Source organism: Hordeum vulgare, chromosome 7H, assembly GCF_904849725.1.
Source record: "Hordeum vulgare subsp. vulgare chromosome 7H, MorexV3_pseudomolecules_assembly, whole genome shotgun sequence".
Lineage (NCBI taxonomy): Eukaryota > Viridiplantae > Streptophyta > Magnoliopsida > Poales > Poaceae > Hordeum > Hordeum vulgare.
Window position 1 is genome coordinate 626,782,380 of NC_058524.1, and position 5,864 is coordinate 626,788,243.

General features: G+C 47.0%; 1 pseudogene across 1 annotated transcript; it reads right to left on the reverse strand.

Annotated features, from left to right (window-relative positions):
* Window positions 1-867: 867 nt before the first annotated feature.
* On the reverse strand, window positions 868-4,612 carry LOC123412338 (annotated as a pseudogene). The gene is made up of 2 exons (XR_006613471.1): window positions 3,459-4,612; window positions 868-3,319 (listed from the first exon to the last, which is right to left on the reverse strand). The product of XR_006613471.1 is annotated as a disease resistance protein PIK6-NP-like (transcript).
* Between the last annotated feature and the right edge of the window lie 1,252 nt (window positions 4,613-5,864).

Consider the following 5,864-nt stretch of genomic DNA (forward strand, 5'->3'; position numbering starts at 1 on the left):
GACGATGACGCCGGATTACAACTTCGACGAAGCTCTTCCCCTATGCGGCGTGTGTGCGTTCTTGTGTACGTTGCCAGGTCGCCCTATGTGCCCTGTTGTGACGGGCGCATTGTGCGGTTCTAGCACGGTTTTTCGATTACAAACCGGGCAACTCTCTTCGATCTTTTTTAATGAGATCGGTAACTAAGGGACCGCGTTTTTCACATCGACGAGTATACTACTTCTAGCATGACTTGTGAGGCTGAAGACTCTTTTTTCAACCCAACCTTGCCCGAAGGAGGAAACAACTACCCCTTCATCCGAAATTTCTTGTCATAGAAATAAATGTATCTAAATATATTTTAATCTAAATACATTCATTTTTTGTTTATTTTAGTGACAAGTAATTCCGGATGAAGGAAGTATAAAACTGAGTAATTTTTTTGGTCTTTGTTAAGCCCTGCTGTTACTTTTAGGCCGTGCCATTTCTTCTGCTATCTGCGAGTTGAAACTCGTAAACGTAAGCTTGGCCATAACTTCAACTGTGGTTACCACAGTTTCAGAAATAAAATTTGGGGTGTGAGCACCAATTGTGGTTGCGGAAATTATACACCAACATGATCAAACAGCTAAAACTATCATAAAATTTTCTAAAAAAAACCCAGTGATCCAACTGCTAAAGCTGACATAAAAGGCAGCCGGCTCAGTTCAGTTCGTTCCTCAAGCATACAAATCTGAAGGTGACATTTGGAGGCAGCCTATTCAGGCAGTTGATATAGGTGATCCTGAAATCCAGAGTTGTGAACCTCACATTTCAAGGCAACTACACAGCCGGTTCAGTTCAGTTTGTTGTCGAAGCATAAAACTCTAGCCTTCTCCAAATACGAGTAGCATATAAGATTCAAAATAAATAGCTCAAATAATCCGGATACAGGCAAGAGAAAGTTGCATAAGAGAAACAAAAATGAGTCCGACTCTGAGAAGGCAACAAGACAAACAGAACATGGGTTCGACGAGCACCAGGAAAACCCACTGTCTGTACTCGTACTCGAACACAGACTATGGGAAGAAAAACCTGATGCACCAAACTACCTTATTACAGACATACAATGTAACTGAAGGTTCTACCTAGAACACGTGGTACAGGCCTGGGATTACATAAATAGATGGTGGCAAGTCTTAGTGTTGTGGAGGAAGATAGAAGCAGATCCGTAAATGACTTCATAGCCATGGAATATGCTGTCTAATGGAATGAAGAAACCAGGGGTGGGGGCAAGATATATGTATACCTCTTCCAACGTGTCACCAATAAAACACATCTTCCCATGTTCCCTTACGCCTTTCCAGCTCCTTTTGCCTCACCTTGTCATCCCTGAACATCTTATCTTCATTTGTTCTACAAAGACGGAGTTGAAGAGTTTGACGGTTGGGATGCAAGGCGATTGCTTTTTCAATGGAACCCTCCACAGCCTCCACCTCCTCCGGAATTGCATGACAACAATTAGTTTCCACCTCGAGGAGCGGAAGACTTGAAAGATGCTCGATGCCCATGCCAGCACCATCACCAGACCTCGACAGAACTAAACACGCACTCCAATAAAGATGGAGCCGTCGGAGTGCTGGCATAGCACCTGCTGCAAATTCTATCCCTGTTGCTTCGTCTAGATAAATTATGTAGTGGAACACCTCCAGCAGCTTGAATCCATCACTACTTACAGTCACGACGCCAGTCGACCCGCATACCTTTAGCTGGAGATAGGCAAGAGAAGGCATACACATGAGAACATGGAGGTCTTCCTCATCCAATTGTCTGACTTCTATCTGTAATTTGAGGATGTTGGTTAGGGAGGCCATTCCCTTGGGAACCCTTTTAATCGACCTCTCTAGGTTAAGATGCTGGAGGTACGGAAAGGTGCAGCAAGTATCCCTCAACATATATTTTCCAATTTTTCCATGAATATGAAGATATCGAAGGTTGCATTTGCCCAACTCATTTAGATATGACCCTAGTCTCTCTCTATAGCATTCAAAATCCTTACAACAAAGCCATAACAAACTCATCGAGATCTTTCTCAATTTTGTTAGATGTCGAAGCTCTTCCAAAAATTTCTCAGGGTTGTCAACTTTACGGATATCTGACACTTCCTCCAAGGCTCGCATGCTACCAAGCATATCAGCAGAAAACACAAATTGCCAGCAGTCAACGAATAGGCGCACCAGTTTCTGTAGCCGGGCTGTAGTTGATGGCAGTTTAAAAATAGAAGTGCCTCGCAAATCCAGAGTCTCTAAGTTCTGTAGCTTTCCAATATCCTCAGGAAGCTTTGTGATTGCTTTCGTGTGAATTCTCAAATACCTCAGTTCATAGAAACTTCCTATATTTCTTATATACTTGTTTTTCCATGATGAATGACGCATGGATATATCAAACACACGCAGGGACAGGAAGTCCACAAGCGGAGGTATCTCCTTCGTTACTCTAAACACATTCAATGAGCGAACATGTAACTTGCTTCTTGTGATGGCTTGGATTTTCCCTTTTTGTTCAAACCAACTAGATTGTAGGGAGAGTCGGCGGATCTTGCTTGGCAAAGAATTGGGGACACCATTTAAAACAGTGGCAAAATTCTCTTCATCCGACAGAGAAATTATAAGGTCAAGAACCATATCATGAACCTGACAATATTTTTCTTCAAAACTGTGAGCATGAAGTAGCTGGATCATGCTTCTATTGACAAGTTCATTGAAACAACTCTGTGCTTCTTCATATAAATTTCCCCGTTTTGCCGCAAGGAATCCTTCGGCTATCCATTTCCATTTCAGTTCTTCACAAGGGATTTCCGCGTCCTCGGGATATATACATAAGTATAATAAACAAGTCTTCAAGTGGTGTGGAAGATCCTAGTAACTAAGTAACAATATATGTCGCATATCATTTCCATCACCATCACTCTCATATGAAAGACCCGCACCAATGGAATCTTGGAGTCTCTCCCATTCATCTGGGGTTTGAGGTTTATGGGATAGCAAACTGGCAATGGTAATTATAGCTAATGGCACACCACCACATTTTCTTAAGATCCTAGCTGAAACATCTTCTAGTTGAGTAGGGCAGGAGTTGTCCGAGTTGAAAATTCTCTTAAAGAACAATCTTTGGGAATCAACATCATTCAGAGGTGGCATTTGGTAGAGATGATCACTGGAGTTAGAACAAGATGACTTAGCTACGTTGGTAATGCGTGTAGTAACAATTATTCTGCTACCATTATCATTGTCAGGAAAAGCTGCTTTGAGAAATTTCCAGTCTTGTATTTTCCATACATCATCAATAACAAGAATGTACCTGTATGCAATGTAACACTATTAATTAGGCATATTATGTTGTTTTGTCTTTTTTCCACTACTTTGCAAACAGATAACTGTTGTGTCTTGAAAAAAAATGAACATATCATCAAGTATGTGTATGAATGAAGAAACTGTACCTCTTTCCTGTCAAGCTACTTTGGATCCGACGAATGAGTTGGTCTTTATTCCACCTCTCTGACTGGGCATCTCCATCGATTTGAGACAGGACATCTTTCAAGAGCGTCTCGAGGTCAGGGGTGCGCGACACCGACACCGAAGCTCGGCATTGGAAATGCTCTCCAATCTTGCGGTAGGTTTCCATGGCAAGTGTGGTCTTTCCCAGCCCCCCACCTCCAACAATGGCCACCACCTTGAGCTCCACCCTCTCCTCAGTCAATAGAGAAATAACCTCATCCCTGCGGCCGTCCATGGCCACCAAGCCTTTGGCCACCCCGTGGAACGCAGCGAGCGGGGGATCTATCGCCACGGTCGTCGGTGGGGCGTAGTTGTCGAGGTTTAACCTCTGCCGCCGCTCGCCCTCCTCGGCGACGCGGGCCTTGAGCTCCTTGATCTGGGTCCCGATGCCATGGCGCGCGAACAGGGTCTTGAGCCGGCGCGCGGCCTTCTTGGGGAAGCTCCGCTTGCCGCCGATGCGTCGCATGAAGCGGTCGATGCACTCCTCCATGTCGTAGCTGAGGTCGCGCATGCTGCCCTTCCAGTCCTTGGCCAGGGCGTCGAGCCCCTCCATGTCCGCCAGAGCGTTCACCAGGATCTGCATCCGGCGGAGCTCGCGCTCGAGGAAGGTGATGTCCTTGCGCACCCGGTTGAGCATCTTGTACTCGTCGCCGAGCAGGGCGGCAAGCTTGGCGATGACGGAGCCCAGCGCCCCCGTCCCGACGCCCACGCCCGCCATCTCCGCCTTTCCCCCCTGCCTTGAGAAGAAGAGACGAGCTGCTACACAAGCGCCATGGTTTGGTCCGGTCCTCCGTGGTGTTCGATGGAGGAGCAGAGTAATGTTGGCGCTCAATGGAGAGCGAGGCGCTGGTGAGGCAATAGTGGAGGAGCGTGATGTGCTACTGCTGGACTGCTGCAGAGCAAGAGTAATGGTGGCAATAATGGAGGAGTAGCGTGCTGCTGCACTGCTGCTACAGGGTACAGAGGAGACTTGACCGCTGCTTTGCACTGTAGATATACCAGGTATTGAAATACGTCGGCGTTGTTTTCTGAGATGCTGAGCTACCATGACCGGTTTCTTGGGAGCTCTAACAGCTCGTGTGCATGATGCGCACGTATAGCCGGCATGCACGGCATGCCTTGGCCTACTGCTCTTGTGCCGTTGTACTGTACAACACCAATTTTCCTTCTCCTATCAATTGCAGATTCCTATTTTTGGAACTTCTTCTAGATTCTTGATTGATGCTTGGGGTAGGCCTCTTTTTGCAGTCCTTTCCGGCGGCGCCGGCGGCAGGAATGGTGGGAGAAGGAAATGATTTGATGATGGAAAGAGTTGCCGCTGCGGAGGTACATGGCGGCGCTGGGATGGGACCGAGGTAGAAGGCGGCATTGCGGCCCCACGGCAGGGATAGACGACGATGCTAGAGCGGCCATAGAGGAGGTCGACGGAGTCTGCTAGGTCGGACGTTGAGGAGGTAGGCCGGCCATGGCTGGCGGCTGGTCCTAATCCCTATGGCGTGTGCTCAGGCTAGTTTAGATAGGTGGGTTCGATGTGGGCATCGTGGGATAACCCACATATTTCACATAACCGGACTCCGGGTTACCGAAACGTTCGAATCGCATCGGGATTCAAAATCAGTAATTAATAATAGCATACAAAACTGACCACAATAGGTCAAAACTGTGATTTTTGACGAGTTCTCCGTAACGGACCACGGGGTTCCCTAAACGTTCGGATCACAGCGGGACCCAAAATCAGTGACTAATAGCATACAAAACTAGCCGGAATAGGCCAAAAATGCGAGTTTTCACGAGTTCCATGTAACCGGACCCCGGGGTTCCCGAAACGTTCGGATCGCGGCGGGACCCAAAATAAGTGAGTAATAGCATACAAAACTAGCCAGAATAGACAAAAACTGCGAGTTTTGACGAGTTCCGTGTAACCGGACCCCAGGATTCTCGAAACGTTCGGATCGCAGCGGGAACCAAAATCAGTGAGTAATAGCATACAAAATTCGCTAGAATAGACCAAAACTGCGAGTTTTGACGAGTTGCCCGTCACCGGACCCCAGGGTTCCCGAAACGTTCGGATCACAACGGGACCCAAACTCAGTGACTAATAGCATAGAAAACTGGTCGTAATAGGCCAAAACTACGAGTTTTGACGAGTTCTCCGTAACCGGACCCCCGGGTTCCCGAAACGTTCGGATCGTAGGAGGACCCAAAATGAGTGACTATAGCATACAGACGTGGTCAGAACAGGCTAAAACTACGAGTTTTGATGAGTTGCCCACAACCGGACCTCGGGGTTCCCGAAACGTTCGGATCGCAGGAAGACCCAAAATCAGTGTGTAATAGCATACAAAACA